The 17310-nt window shown below is 49.2% G+C and overlaps 4 non-coding genes across 4 annotated transcripts; all 4 read left to right on the top strand.

Moving 5' to 3' along the window:
• The first annotated feature begins 1458 nt into the window (after window positions 1-1458).
• Trnaa-agc (transfer RNA alanine (anticodon AGC)) lies at window positions 1459-1532 on the top strand. Its single transcript has one exon. It is a non-coding gene; the product is annotated as a tRNA-Ala (tRNA).
• Window positions 1533-3020: 1488 nt separating this feature from the next.
• Trnaa-agc (transfer RNA alanine (anticodon AGC)) lies at window positions 3021-3094 on the top strand. Its single transcript has one exon. It is a non-coding gene; the product is annotated as a tRNA-Ala (tRNA).
• Window positions 3095-9535: 6441 nt separating this feature from the next.
• Window positions 9536-9609, top strand: Trnaa-agc (transfer RNA alanine (anticodon AGC)). Its single transcript has one exon. It is a non-coding gene; the product is annotated as a tRNA-Ala (tRNA).
• A 1504-nt stretch (window positions 9610-11113) lies between these two features.
• Trnaa-agc (transfer RNA alanine (anticodon AGC)) lies at window positions 11114-11187 on the top strand. Its single transcript has one exon. It is a non-coding gene; the product is annotated as a tRNA-Ala (tRNA).
• Window positions 11188-17310: the final 6123 nt, after the last annotated feature.

Raw genomic sequence — 17310 nt, forward strand, 5'->3', positions numbered from 1 at the left:
ATTCCCAACCGGCAGAGGTGTGTAGGCAGATACAAGCGAACGATTAGCATTCACAATTGGCGAGCGTGCTTTTATTCGTGCGCAGGAAGCACCCACCTCCCACACCTACACTTAATTTAGAGACAGTACAAATGTTCCCATAAGATTCTCAAGCCTACGTCGGAAAGATCTGCCTTGCGCCGATTTCACGTAAATCCCACTGCACGTTCCCATTCTTTGCGTGCAGTCGGCTGCTACTGGTGTTGCTGGTTGTGACTGCTGATAACAGATGCCGTAGCAATCAATTCATGGAGTGAGTTGTATGTTTTGAGATAGTCTGTCTCTGACAAGGAAGCACAGGTGATATAGGTGCGAACACAGGAAGCTTGCAGCCCCTCGCTGCCTGCAGACACAGAGCAGCCACACTAGAAGAGCGGCCTAAGCCGTAGGCGAAATGTGCTCATTCGCTTTGGCGCGACGTCGAACTGTAAATAAGGCTGTCACTAGCGTGAGCGTCGTGTAAAGTCGGAAAAGTCATCTGCATGGGTGATTGCCAAGTTTGGGGAGCGTTTCGTAGTACGATCAGTGCAATGGAGACGCGGAAACTTGTTGTGTCCCAGTGTTTTGCAGTTGGACGACAAGAGTTTTACACAGTAGCAAAGAGCGAGGCACTGAGTTGGCATGAACAATGGAGAGCACAATGGGGCTCGAGATGTGCTTGTTACCTCAGGTGCTGTGTGATTGTCGACAAGGAGTGAAATGGACCAATTTGTGACCGCCCTTTCAATTTAAGACGTTCAAAACAGACGGAATTTGCATTCGTAATACCAGAGCATCGAAACTACTTGGAACTCTTGTGTATATGAACGTGTCCGCGCCTTCGTATTCTGGTACCTTCGCCGCTACAAACCAACCAATTATCGTGTCCGTGCACATCAGAGTCGCAAAGAATGGAGAATAGCCAGGTTTGATCGTGTGTGTAGCTGTAGCTCAGTAGCAGATCGTTCGCTTAGCGTGTGAACGGTCTCGGGTTCAAGCCCCGGCTCCTCCATGTTTTGTGGTCAGTGCATGGTAAGTGTTGGTCGCGGCGAACATAAACGCACGCAAGAGGTTGCAAAACCAGCGTCACAGACTTATATGATGTATACTGTCATAAGGAGAGCAAGATGTAAGTGTGGGGACCGGCTGTTATCGTGGTGTCATCGAGTGCAGATCTGTCTTAGGTATCACGGCTTAACGTCATTGAAGTCTAGAGGTGGACAACACGTTCGTCTTACTCAGAGCGGTGTCTGAACTCTATTTTCGACGTTATGGGTGCCACTTTCATTGTGGCCAACTACGATTCGATACAGAATGCACGAAACCTGAAAGACACCCTCACTGATACATAGAGAGTAGTGTTTGTCTGCGGAATAATGGTAGTGCAAGGGTCTGTGACGTTGATATGACTGTATGTAGCACTACTAGCTATCGGGGGAGGGTGGGCGTAGCTCAGATGGTAGAGCGCTCGCTTAGCGTGCGAGAGGTACTGGGATCAATACCCAGCGCCTCCAGAATTTTTATCACACCTACATGCGCACCTTGCCATGCAAGTGGAATAATTCCCAACCGGCAGAGGTGTGTAGGCAGATACAAGCGAACGATTAGCATCCACAATTGGCGAGCGTGCTTTTATTCATGCGCAGGAAGCACCCTCCTCCCACACCTACACTTAATTTAGAAACAGTACAAATGTTCCCATAAGTTTCTCAAGCCTACGTCGGAAAGATCTGCCTTGCGCCGATTTCACGTAAATCCCACTGCACGTTCCCATTCTTTGCGTGCAGTCGGCTGCTACTGGTGTTGCTGGTTGTGACTGCTGATAACAGATGCCGTAGCAATCAATTCATGGAGTGAGTTGTATGTTTAGCGATAGTCTGTCTCTGACAAGGAAGCACAGGTGATATAGGTGCGAACACAGGAAGCTTGCAGCCCCTCGCTGCCTGCAGACACAGAGCAGCCACACTAGAAGAGCGGCCTAAGCCGTAGGCGAAATGTGCTCATTCGCTTTGGCGCGACGTCGAACTGTAAATAAGGCTGTCACTAGCGTGAGCGTCGTGTAAAGTCGGAAAAGTCATCTGCATGGGTGATTGCCAAGTTTGGGGAGCGTTTCGTAGTACGATCAGTGCAATGGAGACGCGGAAACTTGTTGTGTCCCAGTGTTTTGCAGTTGGACGACAAGAGTTTTACACACTGAGTTGGCATGAACAATGGAGAGCACAATGGGGCTCCAGATGTGCTTGTTACCTCAGGTGCTGTGTGATTGTCGACAAGGAGTGAAATGGACCAATTTGTGGCCGCCCTTTCAATTTAAGACGTTCAAAACAGACGGAATTAGCATTCGTAATACCAGAGCATCGAAACTACTTGGAACTCTTGTGTATATGAACGTGTCCGCGCCTTTGTATTCTGGTACCTTCGCCGCTACAAACCAACCAACCATCGTGTCCGTGCACATCAGAGTCGCAAAGAATGGAGAATAGCCAGGCTTGGTCGTGTGTGTAGCTGTAGCTCAGTTGGCAGTTCGTTCGCTTAGCGTGTGAACGGTCTCGGGTTCAAGCCCCGGCTCCTCCATGTTTTGTGGTCAGTGCATGGTAAGTGTTGGTCGCGGCGAACATAAACGCACGCAAGAAGTTGCAAAACCAGCGTCACAGACTGATATGATGTATACTGTCATAAGGAGAGCAAGATGTAAGTGTGGGGACCGGCTGTTATCGTGGTGTCATCGAGTGCAGATCTGTCTTAGGTATCACGGCTTATCGTCATTGAAGTCTAGAGGTGGACAACACGTTCGTCTTACTCAGAGCGGTGTCTGAACTCTATTTTCGACGTTATGGGTGCCACTTTCATTGTGGCCAACTACGATTCGATACAGAATGCACGAAACCTGAAAGACACTCTCACTGATACATAGAGAGTAGTGTTTGTCTGCGGAATAATGGGAGTGCAAGGGTCTGTGACGTTGATATGACTGTATGTAGCACTACTAATTATCGGGGGAGGGTGGGCGTAGCTCAGATGGTAGAGCGCTCGCTTAGCGTGCGAGAGGTACTGGGATCAATACCCAGCGCCTCCAGAATTTTTATCACACCTACATGCGCACCTTGCCATGCAAGTGGAATAATTCCCAACCGGCAGAGGTGTGTAGGCAGATATAAGCGAACGATTAGCATCCACAATTGGCGAGCGTGCTTTTATTCATGCGCAGGAAGCACCCTCCTCCCACACCTACACTTAATTTAGAAACAGTACAAATGTTCCCATAAGTTTCTCAAGCCTACGTCGGAAAGATCTGCCTTGCGCCGATTTCACGTAAATCCCACTGCACGTTCCCATTCTTTGCGTGCAGTCGGCTGCTACTGGTGTTGCTGGTTGTGACTGCTGATAACAGATGCCGTAGCAATCAATTCATGGAGTGAGTTGTATGTTTAGCGATAGTCTGTCTCTGACAAGGAAGCACAGGTGATATAGGTGCGAACACAGGAAGCTTGCAGCCCCTCGCTGCCTGCAGACACAGAGCAGCCACACTAGAAGAGCGGCCTAAGCCGTAGGCGAAATGTGCTCATTCGCTTTGGCGCGACGTCGAACTGTAAATAAGGCTGTCACTAGCGTGAGCGTTGCGTAAAGTCGGAAAAGTCATCTGCATGGGTGATTGCCAAGTTTGGGGAGCGTTTCGTAGTACGATCAGTGCAATGGAGACGCGGAAACTTGTTGTGTCCCACTGTTTTACAGTTGGACGACAAGAGTTTTACACAGTAGCAAAGAGCGAGGCACTGAGTTGGCATGAACAATGGAGAGCACAATGGGGCTCGAGATGTGCTTGTTACCTCAGGTGCTGTGTGATTGTCGACAAGGAGTGAAATGGACCAATTTGTGACCGCCCTTTCAATTTAAGACGTTCAAAACAGACGGAATTTGCATTCGTAATACCAGAGCATCGAAACTACTTGGAACTCTTGTGTATATGAACTTGTCCGCGCCTTTGTATTCTGGTACCTTCGCCGCTACAAACCAACCAACCATCGTGTCCGTGCACATCAGAGTCGCAAAGAATGGAGAATAAAAAATGGCTCTGAGCACTATGGGACTCAACTGCTGTGGTCATAAGTCCCCTAGAACTTAGAACTACTTAAACCTAACTAACCTAAGGACATCACACACATCCATGCCCGAGGCAGGATTCGAACCTGCGACCGTAGCAGTCGCGCGGTTCCGGACTGAGCGCCTAGAACCGCTAGACCACCGCGGCCGGCAATGGAGAATAGCCAGGCTTGGTCGTGTGTGTAGCTGTAGCTCAGTTGGCAGATCGTTCGCTTAGCGTGTGAACCGTCTCGGGTTCAAGCCCCGGCTCCTCCATGTTTTGTGGTCAGGGCATGGTAAGTGTTGGTCGCGGCGAACATAAACGCACGCAAGAAGTTGCAAAACCAGTGTCACAGACTGATATGATGTATACTGTCATAAGGAGAGCAAGATGTAAGTGTGGGGACCGGCTGTTATCGTGGTGTCATCGAGTGCAGATCTGTCTTAGGTATCACGGCTTAACGTCATTGAAGTCTAGAGGTGGACAACACGTTCGTCTTACTCAGAGCGGTGTCTGAACTCTATTTTCGACGTTATGGGTGCCATTTCATTGTGGCCAACTACGATTCGATACAGAATGCACGAAACCTGAAAGACACCCTCACTGATACATAGAGAGTAGTGTTTGTCTGCGGAATAATGGGAGTGCAAGGGTCTGTGACGTTGATATGACTGTATGTAGCACTACTAGTTATCGGGGGGGTGGGCGTAGCTCAGATGTTACAGCGCTCGCTTAGCGTGCGAGAGGTACTGGGATCGATACCCAGCGCCTCCAGAATTTTTATCACACCTACATGCGCTCCTTGCCATGCAAGTGGAATAATTCCCAACCGGCAGAGGTGTGTAGGCAGATACAAGCGAACGATTAGCATCCACAATTGGCGAGTGTGCTTTTATTCGTGCGCAGGAAGCACCCTCCTCCCACACCTACACTTAATTTAGAAACAGTACAAATGTTCCCATAAGATTCTCAAGCCTACGTCGGAAAGATCTGCCTTGCGCCGATTTCACGTAAATCCCACTGCACGTTCCCATTCTTTGCGTGCAGTCGGCTGCTACTGGTGTTGCTGGTTGTGACTGCTGATAACAGATGCCGTAGCAATCAATTCATGGAGTGAGTTGTATGTTTTGCGATAGTCTGTCTCTGACAAGGAAGCACAGGTGATATAGGTGCGAACACAGGAAGCTTGCAGCCCCTCGCTGCCTGCAGACACAGAGCAGCCACACTAGAAGAGCGGCCTAAGCCGTAGGCGAAATGTGCTCATTCGCTTTGGCGCGACGTCGAACTGTAAATAAGGCTGTCACTAGCGTGAGCGTCGTGTAAAGTCGGAAAAGTCATCTGCATGGGTGATTGCCAAATTTGGGGAGCGTTTCGTAGTACGATCAGTGCAATGGAGACGCGGAAACTTGTTGTGTCCCAGTGTTTTGCAGTTGGACGACAAGAGTTTTACACAGTAGCAAAGAGCGAGGCACTGAGTTGGCATGAACAATGGAGAGCACAATGGGGCTCGAGATGTGCTTGTTACCTCAGGTGCTGTGTGATTGTCGACAAGGAGTGAAATGGACCAATTTGTGACCGCCCTTTCAATTTAAGACGTTCAAAACAGACGGAATTTGCATTCGTAATACCAGAGCATCGAAACTACTTGGAACTCTTGTGTATATGAACGTGTCCGCGCCTTTGTATTCTGGTACCTTCGCCGCTACAAACCAACCAACCATCGTGTCCGTGCACATCAGAGTCGCAAAGAATGGAGAATAGCCAGGCTTGGTCGTGTGTGTAGCTGTAGCTCAGTTGGCAGTTCGTTCGCTTAGCGTGTGAACGGTCTCGGGTTCAAGCCCCGGCTCCTCCATGTTTTGTGGTCAGTGCATGGTAAGTGTTGGTCGCGGCGAACATAAACGCACGCAAGAAGTTGCAAAACCAGCGTCACAGACTGATATGATGTATACTGTCATAAGGAGAGCAAGATGTAAGTGTGGGGACCGGCTGTTATCGTGGTGTCATCGAGTGCAGATCTGTCTTAGGTATCACGGCTTAACATCATTGAAGTCTAGAGGTGGACAACACGTTCGTCTTACTCAGAGCGGTGTCTGAACTCTATTTTAGACGTTATGGGTGCCACTTTCATTGTGGCCAACTACGATTCGATACAGAATGCACGAAACCTGAAAGACACCCTCACTGATACATAGAGAGTAGTGTCTGTCTGCGGAATAATGGGAGTGCAAGGGTCTGTGACGTTGATATGACTGTATGTAGCACTACTTGTTATCGGGGGGGTGGGCGTAGTTCAGATGGTAGAGCGCTCGCTTAGCGTGCGAGAGGTACTGGGATCGATACCCAGCGCCTCCAGAATTTTTAACACACCTACATGCGCACCTTGCCATGCAAGTGGAATAATTCCCAACCGGCAGAGGTGTGTAGGCAGATACAAGCGAACAATTAGCATCCACAATTGGCGAGCGTGCTTTTATTCGTGCTCAGGGAGCACCCTCCTCCCACACCTATACTTAATTTAGGAACAGTACAAATGTTCCCATAAGATTCTCAAGCCTACGTCGGAAAGATCTGCCTTGCGCCGATTTCACGTAAATCCCACTGCACGTTCCCATTCTTTGCGTGCAGACGGCTGCTACTGGTGTTGCTGGTTGTGACTGCTGATAACAGATGCCGTAGCAATCAATTCATGGAGTGAGTTGTATGTTTTGCGATAGTCTGTCTCTGACAAGGAAGCACAGGTGATATAGGTGCGAACACAGGAAGCTTGCAGCCCCTCTCTGCCTGCAGACACAGAGCAGCCACACTAGAAGAGCGGCCTAAGCCGTAGGCGAAATGTGCTCATTCGCTTTGGCGCGACGTCGAACTGTAAATAAGGCTGTCACTAGCGTGAGCGTCGTGCAAAGTCGGAAAAGTCATCTGCATGGGTGATTGCCAAGTTTGGGGAGCGTTTCGTAGTACGATCAGTGCAATGGAGACGCGGAAACTTGTTGTGTCCCAGTGTTTTGCAGTTGGACGACAAGAGTTTTACACAGTAGCAAAGAGCGAGGCACTGAGTTGGCATGAACAATGGAGAGCACAATGGGGCTCGAGATGTGCTTGTTACCTCAGGTGCTGTGTGATTGTCGACAAGGAGTGAAATGGACCAATTTGTGACCGCCCTTTCAATTTAAGACGTTCAAAACAGACGGAATTTGCATTCGTAATACCAGAGCATCGAAACTACTTGGAACTCTTGTGTATATGAACGTGTCCGCGCCTTTGTATTCTGGTACCTTCGCCGCTACAAACCAACCAACCATCGTGTCCGTGCACATCAGAGTCGCAAAGAATGGAGAATAGCCAGGCTTGGTCGTGTGTGTAGCTGTAGCTCAGTTGGCAGTTCGTTCGCTTAGCGTGTGAACGGTCTCGGGTTCAAGCCCCGGCTCCTCCATGTTTTGTGGTCAGTGCATGGTAAGTGTTGGTCGCGGCGAACATAAACGCACGCAAGAAGTTGCAAAACCAGCGTCACAGACTGATATGATGTATACTGTCATAAGGAGAGCAAGATGTAAGTGTGGGGACCGGCTGTTATCGTGGTGTCATCGAGTGCAGATCTGTCTTAGGTATCACGGCTTAACGTCATTGAAGTCTAGAGGTGGACAACACGTTCGTCTTACTCAGAGCGGTGTCTGAACTCTATTTTAGACGTTATGGGTGCCACTTTCATTGTGGCCAACTACGATTCGATACAGAATGCACGAAACCTGAAAGACACCCTCACTGATACATAGAGAGTAGTGTTTGTCTGCGGAATAATGGGAGTGCAAGGGTCTGTGACGTTGATATGACTGTATGTAGCACTACTAGATATCGGGGGGGGGTGGGCAGAGCTCAGATGGTAGAGCGTTCGCTTAGCGTGCGAGAGGTACTGGGATCGATACCCAGCGCCTCCAGAATTTTTATCACACCTACATGCGCGCCTTGCCATGCAAGTGTAATAATTCCCAACCGGCAGAGGTGTGTAGGCAGATACAAGCGAACGATTAGCATCCACAATTGGCGAGTGTGCTTTTATTCGTGCGCAGGAAGCACCCTCCTCCCACACCTACACTTAATTTAGAAACAGTACAAATGTTCCCATAAGATTCTCAAGCCTACGTCGGATAGATCTGCCTTGCGCCGATTTCACTTAAATCCCACTGCACGTTCCCATTCTTTGCGTGCAGTCGGCTGCTACTGGTGTTGCTGGTTGTGACTGCTGATAACAGATGCCGTAGCAATCAATTCATGGAGTGAGTTGTATGTTTTGCGATAGTCTGTCTCTGACAAGGAAGCACAGGTGATATAGGTGCGAACACAGGAAGCTTGCAGCCCCTCTCTGCCTGCAGACACAGAGCAGCCACACTAGAAGAGCGGCCTAAGCCGTAGGCGAAATGTGCTCATTCGCTTTGGCGCGACGTCGAACTGTAAATAAGGCTGTCACTAGCGTGAGCGTCGTGTAAAGTCGGAAAAGTCATCTGCATGGATGATTGCCAAGTTTGGGGAGCGTTTCGTAGTACGATCAGTGCAATGGAGACGCGGAAACTTGTTGTGTCCCAGTGTTTTGCAGTTGGACGACAAGAGTTTTACACAGTAGCAAAGAGCGAGGCACTGAGTTGGCATGAACAATGGAGAGCACAATGGGGCTCGAGATGTGCTTGTTACCTCAGGTGCTGTGTGATTGTCGACAAGGAGTGAAATGGACCAATTTGTGACCGCCCTTTCAATTTAAGACGTTCAAAACAGACGGAATTTGCATTCGTAATACCAGAGCAACGAAACTACTTGGAACTCTTGTGTATATGAACGTGTCCGCGCCTTTGTATTCTGGTACCTTCGCCGCTACAAACCAACCAACCATCGTGTCCGTGCACATCAGAGTCGCAAAGATTGGAGAATAGCCAGGTTTGGTCGTGTGTGTAGCTGTAGCTCAGTTGGCAGATCGTTCGCTTAGCGTGTGAACGGTCTTGGGTTCAAGCCCCGACTCCTCCATGTTTTGTGGTCAGTGCATGGTAAGTGTTGGTCGCGGCGAACATAAACGCACGCAAGAAGTTGCAAAACCAGCGTCACAGACTGATATGATGTATACTGTCATAAGGAGAGCAAGATGTAAGTGTGGGGACCGGCTGTTATCGTGGTGTCATCAAGTGCAGATCTGTCTTAGGTTTCACGGCTTAACGTCATTGAAGTCTAGAGGTGGACAACACGTTCGTCTTACTCAGAGCGGTGTCTGAACTCTATTTTCGACGTTATGGGTGCCACTTTCATTGTGGCCAACTACGATTCGATACAGAATGCACGAAACCTGAAAGACACCCTCACTGATACATAGAGAGTAGTGTTTGTCTGCGGAATAATGGGAGTGCAAGGGTCTGTGACGTTGATATGACTGTATGTAGCACTACTAGTTATCTGGGAGGTGGGCGTAGCTCAGATGGTAGAGCGCTCGCTTAGCGTGCGAGAGGTACTGGGATCGATACCCAGCGCCTCCAGAATTTTTAACACACCTACATGCGCACCTTGCCATGCAAGTGGAATAATTCCCAACCGGCAGAGGTGTGTAGGCAGATACAAGCGAACGATTAGCATCCACAATTGGCGAGCGTGCTTTTATTCGTGCGCAGGAAGCACCCTCCCCCCACACCTACACTTAATTTAGAAACGGTACAAATGTTCCCATAAGATTCTCAAGCCTACGTCGGAAAGATCTGCCTTGCGCCGATTTCACGTAAATCCCACTGCACGTTCCCATTCTTTGCGTGCAGTCGGCTGCTACTGGTGTTGCTGGTTGTGACTGCTGATAACAGATGCCGTAGCAATCAATTCATGGAGTGAGTTGTATGTTTTGCGATAGTCTGTCTCTGACAAGGAAGCACAGGTGATATAGGTGCGAACACAGGAAGCTTGCAGCCCCTCTCTGCCTGCAGGCACAAAGCAGCCACACTAGAAGAGCGGCCTAAGCCGTAGGCGAAATGTGCTCATTCGCTTTGGCGCGACGTCGAACTGTAAATAAGGCTGTCACTAGCGTGAGCGTCGTGTAAAGTCGGAAAAGTCATCTGCATGGATGATTGCCAAGTTTGGGGAGCGTTTCGTAGTACGATCAGTGCAATGGAGACGCGGAAACTTGTTGTGTCCCAGTGTTTTGCAGTTGGACGACAAGAGATTTACACAGTAGCAAAGAGCGAGGCACTGAGTTGGCATGAACAATGGAGAGCACAATGGGGCTCGAGATGTGCTTGTTACCTCAGGTGCTGTGTGATTGTCGACAAGGAGTGAAATGGACCAATTTGTGACCGCCCTTTCAATTTAAGACGTTCAAAACAGACGGAATTTGCATTCGTAATACCAGAGCATCGAAACTACTTGGAACTCTTGTGTATATGAACGTGTCCGCGCCTTTGTATTCTGGTACCTTCGCCGCTACAAACCAACCAACCATCGTGTCCGTGCACATCAGAGTCGCAAAGATTGGAGAATAGCCAGGTTTGGTCGTGTGTGTAGCTGTAGCTCAGTTGGCAGATCGTTCGCTTAGCGTGTGAACGGTCTTGGGTTCAAGCCCCGACTCCTCCATGTTTTGTGGTCAGTGCATGGTAAGTGTTGGTCGCGGCGAACATAAACGCACGCAAGAAGTTGCAAAACCAGCGTCACAGACTGATATGATGTATACTGTCATAAGGAGAGCAAGATGTAAGTGTGGGGACCGGCTGTTATCGTGGTGTCATCAAGTGCAGATCTGTCTTAGGTATCACGGCTTAACGTCATTGAAGTCTAGAGGTGGACAACACGTTCGTCTTACTCAGAGCGGTGTCTGAACTCTATTTTCGACGTTATGGGTGCCACTTTCATTGTGGCCAACTACGATTCGATACAGAATGCACGAAACCTGAAAGACACCCTCACTGATACATAGAGAGTAGTGTTTGTCTGCGGAATAATGGGAGTGCAAGGGTCTGTGACGTTGATATGACTGTATGTATCACTACTAGTTATCTGGGAGGTGGGCGTAGCTCAGATGGTAGAGCGCTCGCTTAGCGTGCGAGAGGTACTGGGATCGATACCCAGCGCCTCCAGAATTTTTAACACACCTACATGCGCACCTTGCCATGCAAGTGGAATAATTCCCAACCGGCAGAGGTGTGTAGGCAGATACAAGCGAACGATTAGCATCCACAATTGGCGAGCGTGCTTTTATTCTTGCGCAGGAAGAACCCTCCTCCCACACCTACACTTAATTTAGAAACAGTACAAATGTTCCCATAAGATTCTCAAGCCTACGTCGGAAAGATCTGCCTTGCGCCGATTTCACGTAAATCCCACTGCACGTTCCCATTCTTTGCGTGCAGTCGGCTGCTACTGGTGTTGCTGGTTGTGACTGCTGATAACAGATGCCGTAGCAATCAATTCATGGAGTGAGTTGTATGTTTTGCGATAGTCTGTCTCTGACAAGGAAGCACAGGTGATATAGTTGCGAACACAGGAAGCTTGCAGACCCTCGCTGCCTGCAGACACAGAGCAGCCACACTAGAAGAGCGGCCTAAGCCGTAGGCGAAATGTGCTCATTCGCTTTGGCGCGACGTCGACCTGTAAATAAGGCTGTCACTAGCGTGAGCGTTGCGTGAAGTCGGAAAAGTCATCTGCATGGTCGATTGCCAAGTTTGGGGAGCGTTTCGTAGTGCGATCAGTGCAATGGAGACGCGGAAACTTGTTGTGTCCCAGTGTTTTGCAGTTGGACGACAAGAGTTTTACACAGTAGCAAAGAGCGAGGCACTGAGTTGGCATGAACAATGGAGAGCACAATGGGCCTCGAGATGTGCTTGTTACCTCAGGTGCTGTGTGATTGTCGACAAGGAGTGAAATGGACCAATTTGTGACCGCCCTTTCAATTTAAGATGTTCAAAACAGACGGAATTTGCATTCGCAATACCAGAGCATCGAAACTACTTGGAACTCTTGTGTATATGAACGTGTCCGCGCCATTGTATTCTGGTGCCTTCGCCGCTACAAACCAACCAACAATCGTGTCAGTGCACATCAGACTCGCAAAGAATGGAGAATAGCCAGGCTTGGTCGTGTGTGTAGCTGTAGCTCATTTGGCAGATCGTTCGCTTAGCGTGTGAACGGTCTCGGGTTCAAGCCCCGGCTCCTCCATGTTTTGTGGTCAGTGCATGGTAAGTGTTGGTCGCGGCGAACATAAACGCACGCAAGAAGTTGCAAAACCAGCGTCACAGACTGATATGATGTATACTGTCATAAGGAGAGCAAGATGTAAGTGTGGGGACCGGCTGTTATCGTGGTGTCATCGAGTGCAGATCTGTCTTAGGTTTCACGGCTTAACGTCATTGAAGTCTAGAGGTGGACAACACGTTCGTCTTACTCAGAGCGGTGTCTGAACTCTATTTTCGACGTTATGGGTGCCACTTTCATTGTGGCCAACTACGATTCGATACAGAATACACGAAACCTGAAAGACACCCTCACTGATACATAGAGAGTAGTGTTTGTCTGCGGAATAATGGGGGTGCAAGGGTCTGTGACGTTGATATGACTGTATGTAGCACTACTAGTTATCGGGGGGGTGGGCGTAGCTCAGATGGTAGAGGGCTCGCTTAGCGTGCGAGAGGTACTGGGATCGATACCCAGCGTCTCCAGAATTTTTAACACACCTACATGCGCACCTTGCCATGCAAGTGGAATAATTCCCAACCGGCAGAGGTGTGTAGGCAGATACAAGCGAACGATTAGCATCCACAATTGGCGAGCGTGCTTTTATTCGCGCGCAGGAAGCACCCTCCCCCCACACCTACACTTAATTTAGAAACGGTACAAATGTTCCCATAAGATTCTCAAGCCTACGTCGGAAAGATCTGCCTTGCGCCGATTTCACGTAAATCCCACTGCACGTTCCCATTCTTTGCGTGCAGTCGGCTGCTGCTGGTGTTGCTGGTTGTGACTGCTGATAACAGATGCCGTAGCAATCAATTCATGGAGTGAGTTGTATGTTTTGCGATAGTCTGTCTCTGACAAGGAAGCACAGGTGATATAGGTGCGAACACAGGAAGCTTGCAGCCCCTCGCTGCCTGCAGACACAGAGCAGCCACACTAGAAGAGCGGCCTAAGCCGTAGGCGAAATGTGCTCATTCGCTTTGGCGCGACGTCGAACTGTAAATAAGGCTGTCACTAGCGTGAGCGTTGCGTGAAGTCGGAAAAGTCATCTGCATGGGTGATTGCCAAGTTTGGGGAGCGTTTCGTAGTACGATCAGTGCAATGGAGACGCCGAAACTTGTTGTGTCCCAGTGTTTTGCAGTTGGACGACAAGAGTTTTACACAGTAGCAAAGAGCGAGGCACTGAGTTGGCATGAACAATGGAGAGCACAATGGGGCTCGAGGTGTGCTTGTTACCTCAGGTGCTGTGTGATTGTCGACAAGGAGTGAAATGGACCAATTTGTGACCGCCCTTTCAATTTAAGACGTTCAAAACAGACGGAATTTGCATTCGTAATACCAGAGCATCGAAACTACTTGGAACTCTTGTGTATATGAACGTGTCCGCGCCTTTGTATTCTGGTACCTTCGCCGCTACAAACCAACCAACAATCGTGTCCGTGCACATCAGAGTCGCAAAGAATGGAGAATAGCCAGGCTTGGTCGTGTGTGTAGCTGTAGCTCAGTTGGCAGATCGTTCGCTTAGCGTGTGAACGGTCTCGGGTTCAAGCCACGGCTCCTCCGTGTTTTGTGGTCAGTGCATGGTAAGTGTTGGTCGCGGCGAACATAAACGCACGCAAGAACTTGCAAAACCAGCGTCACAGACTGATATGATGTATACTGTCATAAGGAGAGCAAGATGTAAGTGTGGGGACCGGCTGTTATGGTGGTGTCATCGAGTGCAGATCTGTCTTAGGTATCACGGCTTAACGTCATTGAAGTCTAGAGAAGGGACAACACGTTCGTCTTACTCAGAGCGGTGTCAGAACTCTATTTTCGACGCTATGCGTGGCACATTCATTGTGGCCAACTACGATTCGATACAGAATGCACGAAACCTGAAAGACACCCTCACTGATACATAGAGAGTAGTGTTTGTCTGCGGAATAATGGGAGTGCAAGGGTCTGTGACGTTGATATGACTGTATGTAGCACTACTAGTTATCGGGGGGTGGGCGTAGCTCAGATGGTAGAGCTCTCGCTTAGCGTGCGAGAGGTAATGGGATCGATACCCAGCGCCTCCAGAATTTTTAACACACCTACATGCGCACCTTGCCATGCAAGTGGAATAATTCCCAACCGGCAGAGTTGTGTAGGCAGATACAAGCGAACGATTAGCATCCACAATTGGCGAGCGTGCTTTTATTCGTGCGCAGGAAGCACCCTCCTCCCACACCTACACTTAATTTAGAAACAGTACAAATGTTCCCATAAGATTCTCAAGCCTACGTCGGAAAGATCTGCCTTGCACCGATTTCACGTAAATCCCACTGCACGTTCCCATTCTTTGCGTGCAGTCGGCTGCTACTGGTGTTGCTGGTTGTGACTGCTGATAACAGATGCCGTAGCAATCAATTCATGGAGTGAGTTGTATGTTTTGCGATAGTCTGTCTCTGACAAGGAAGCACAGGTGATATAGGTGCGAACACAGGAAGCTTGCAGCCCCTCGCTGCCTGCGGACACAGAGCAGCCACACTGGAAGAGCGGCCTAAGCCGTAGGCGAAATGTGCTCATTCGCTTTGGCGCGACGTCGAACTGTAAATAAGGCTGTCACTAGCGTGAGCGTTGCGTGAAGTCGGAAAAGTCATCTGCATGGGTGATTGCCAAGTTTGGGGAGCGTTTCGTAGTACGATCAGTGCAATGGAGACGCGGAAACTTGTTGTGTCCCAGTGTTTTGCAGTTGGACGACAAGAGTTTTACACAGTAGCAAAGAGCGAGGCACTGAGTTGGCATGAACAATGGAGAGCACAATTGGGCTCGAGATGTGCTTGTTACCTCAGGTGCTGTGTGATTGTCGACAAGGAGTGAAATGGACCAACTTGTACCGCCCTTTCAATTTAAGACGTTCAAAACAGACGGAATTTGCATTCGTAATACCAGAGCATCGAAACTACTTGGAACTCTTGTGTATATGAACGTGTCCGCGCCTTTGTATTCTGGTACCTTCGCCGCTACAAACCAACCAACCACCGTGTCCGTGCACATCAGAGTCGCAAAGAATGGAGAATAGCCAGGCTTGGTCGTGTGTGTAGCTGTAGCTCAGTTGGCAGATCGTTCGCTTAGCGTGTGAACGGTCTCGGGTTCAAGCCCCGGCTCCTCCGTGTTTTGTGGTCAGTGCATGGTAAGTTTTGGTCGCGGCGAACATAAACGCACGCAAGAAGTTGCAAAACCAGCGTCGCAGACTGATATGATGTATACTGTCATAAGGAGAGCAAGATGTAAGTGTGGGGACCGGCTGTTATCGTGGTGTCATCGAGTGCAGATCTGTCTTAGGTATCACGGCTTAACGTCATTGAAGACTAGAGAAGGGACAACACGTTCGTCTTACTCAGAGCGGTGTCTGAACTCTATTTTCGACGTTATGCGTGCCACTTTCATTGTGGCCAACTACGATTCGATACAGAATGCACGAAACCTGAAAGACACCCTCACTGATACATAGAGAGTAGTGTTTGTCTGCGGAATAATGGGAGTGCAAGGGTCTGTGACGTTGATATGACTGTATGTAGCACTACTAGTTATCGGGGGGTGGGCGTAGCTCAGATGGTACAGCGCTCGCTTAGCGTGCGAGAGGTACTGGGATCGATACCCAGCGCCTCCAGAATTTTTATCACACCTACATGCGCACCTTGCCATGCAAGTGGAATAATTCCCAACCGGCAGAGGTGTGTAGGCAGATACAAGCGAACGATTAGCATCCACAATTGGCGATCGTGCTTTTATTTGTGCGCCGGAAGCAACCTCCTCCCACACCTACACTTAATTTAGAAACAGTACAAATGTTCCCATAAGATTCTCAAGCCTACGTCGGAAAGATCTGCCTTGCGCCGATTTCACGTAAATCCCACTGCACGTTCCCATTCTTTGCGTGCAGTCGGCTGCTACTGGTGTTGCTGGTTGTGACTGCTGATAACAGATGCCGTAGCAATCAATTCATGGAGTGAGTTGTATGTTTTGCGATAGTCTGTCTCTGACAAGGAAGCACAGGTGATATAGGTGCGAACACAGGAAGCTTGCAGCCCCGCGCTGCCTGCAGACACAGAGCAGCCACACTAGAAGAGCGGCCTAAGCCGTAGGCGAAATGTGCTCATACGCTTTGGCGCGACGTCGACCTGTAAATAAGGCTGTCACTAGCGTGAGCGTTGCGTGAAGTCGGAAAAGTCATCTGCATGGGTGATTGCCAAGTTTGGGGAGCGTTTCGTAGTACGATCAGTGCAATGGAGACGCGGAAACTTGTTGTGTCCCAGTGTTTTGCAGTTGGACGACAAGAGTTTTACACAGTAGCAAAGAGCGAGGCACTGAGTTGGCATGAACAATGGAGAGCACAATGGGGCTCGAGATGTGCTTGTTACCTCAGGTGCTGTGTGATTGTCGACAAGGAGTTAAATGGACCAATTTGTGACCGCCCTTTCAATTTAAGATGTTCAAAACAGACGGAATTTGCATTCGCAATACCAGAGCATCGAAACTACTTGGAACTCTTGTGTATATGAACGTGTCCGCGCCATTGTATTCTGGTACCTTCGCCGCTACAAACCAACCAACAATCGTGTCAGTGCACATCAGACTCGCAAAGAATGGAGAATAGCCAGGCTTGGTCGTGTGTGTAGCTGTAGCTCATTTGGCAGATCGTTCGCTTAGCGTGTGAATGGTCTCGGGTTCAAGCCCCCGGCTCCTCCGTGTTTTGTGGTCAGTGCATGGTAAGTGTTGGTCGCGGCGAACATAAACGCACGCAAGAAGTTGCAAAACCAGCGTCACAGACTGATATGATGTATACTGTCATAAGGAGAGCAAGATGTAAGTGTGGGGACCGGCTGTTATCGTGGTGTCATCGAGTGCAGATCTGTCTTAGGTATCACGGCTTAACGTCATTGAAGTCTAGAGAAGGGACAACACGTTCGTCTTACTCAGAGCGGTGTCTGAACTCTATTTTCGACGTTATGCGTGCCACATTCATTGTGGCCAACTACGATTCGATACAGAATGCACGA

The sequence above is a fragment of the Schistocerca gregaria genome, chromosome 11 (genome assembly GCF_023897955.1).
Source record: "Schistocerca gregaria isolate iqSchGreg1 chromosome 11, iqSchGreg1.2, whole genome shotgun sequence".
NCBI lineage: Eukaryota > Metazoa > Arthropoda > Insecta > Orthoptera > Acrididae > Schistocerca > Schistocerca gregaria.